This window comes from Euphorbia lathyris, chromosome 2 (genome assembly GCF_963576675.1).
Source record: "Euphorbia lathyris chromosome 2, ddEupLath1.1, whole genome shotgun sequence".
Taxonomy (NCBI): domain Eukaryota; kingdom Viridiplantae; phylum Streptophyta; class Magnoliopsida; order Malpighiales; family Euphorbiaceae; genus Euphorbia; species Euphorbia lathyris.
The window spans coordinates 97,754,416-97,755,762 of NC_088911.1; the positions used below are offsets into that span (position 1 = coordinate 97,754,416).

The 1,347-nt window shown below is 38.8% G+C and overlaps 1 pseudogene; it reads right to left on the reverse strand.

Moving 5' to 3' along the window:
• Positions 1 to 265: 265 nt before the first annotated feature.
• LOC136220751 (large ribosomal subunit protein uL11-like) lies at positions 266 to 674 on the reverse strand (annotated as a pseudogene).
• Positions 675 to 1,347: the final 673 nt, after the last annotated feature.

The following is a 1,347-nucleotide window of genomic DNA, read 5'->3' on the forward strand; positions in this document are numbered from 1 at the left end:
TTAATTTGATTTATTTCTCTATTTTACCCTTCACTCTCTTCATCTTCTTCTCCCTTACTTGAAATCTTAGCCTTCCTCTCTCTCTCACCTCTTTCTGGTTCAAATTTTAATGGGTTTCACCATCTTCACCATTTCTTTTTCTTTTTTTCAAAAAAATCTTGCTGATTATCTAATTCTCAAAGTAGTAAATATAAACTAAATCCTTAAAATCCAAAAACGAATAAGATAAAACAACAGATTTCCCTTCAAAAGAAGAAATAGCTCAGTAAAAAGCTTAATCGAGAGGAACATCAACATCGCCGTCAGAAATCTCTTGCTGCAAATCCTTGGGGTTCTTCCCATCGACCGTGCATCCAACAGAAACACAAGTACCCAAAATCTCCTTCACAGTTCCACTGAGATCCTTAGCCATTGATCGCGGCTTCATCACCTTCGCGATCTCAATAACGTCATCAAGTTTTGGCGGAGCTGAACCGTGAGCTTAACGGTTACACGGAGACCCTTCCAGTCCTTGGCGGTTTCTTTGGCGAATGTCTTCACCGATCTTCTTGGGAGAACGACCGAGCGGACCAATTTTAGGGGCGAGAGAACTGGCTGCACCTACTTCGCCACCGGTGACCCATACGTACACATCGACGACTTGAGAAGGGTCAAATTTTGGCGGCATTTTCCTTTTCTGATTCTTTAATTTAGCCATAGAAATACCCAGAAAATCAATTTCATCCACAAAATCAATTCCGATCGACACTCTCCCTCTTTCCTAGCTAATCTTATACTTCGAACCAGTTTGGAGCATTTCCGGTGGATTCAAAAAGATCTGTAGTCGTGCAAGAGCAGATGAGTTGATCGGGAAGGATAGAGGAAAATGTGAAGAGAGAGAGTGAGGAGGAGAGAGGAGAGAAGTTGTGCTAGTTTAGAGAGAGTTCTAATTCTTTAGAGAGAGAGAGAGGAGGTTAGAGAGAGAAAGAAATAAATAAATCTCAAATATTAAGAGAACAAAAAGATGAAGACATGGAAGGGTAAAAATGAAAAATATATCAAATTAATTTTTTTTATTAAGGGTATAAATGCAATTTAATAATATGTGAGACCACTTTTAATTTGTATAGATTGAAAATTGATGAGGTGTCACGTTGACCAAGTGGTTAACAGGGTTGACCAGTCATTTTTACCTGTTGTACACTTTAGTGTGAGGTCACTAGAAGGTTGTACACTTTAGTGTGCAAAATTGAAGGTTGTACACCAAAATGTGAAACATGGTAAAGGTTGTACACCACGTATGTAATTTACCCGAAAGAATCATTGGCGGAGCTTATCCATATGGAATTGAGAAATGCATTTGGAAGT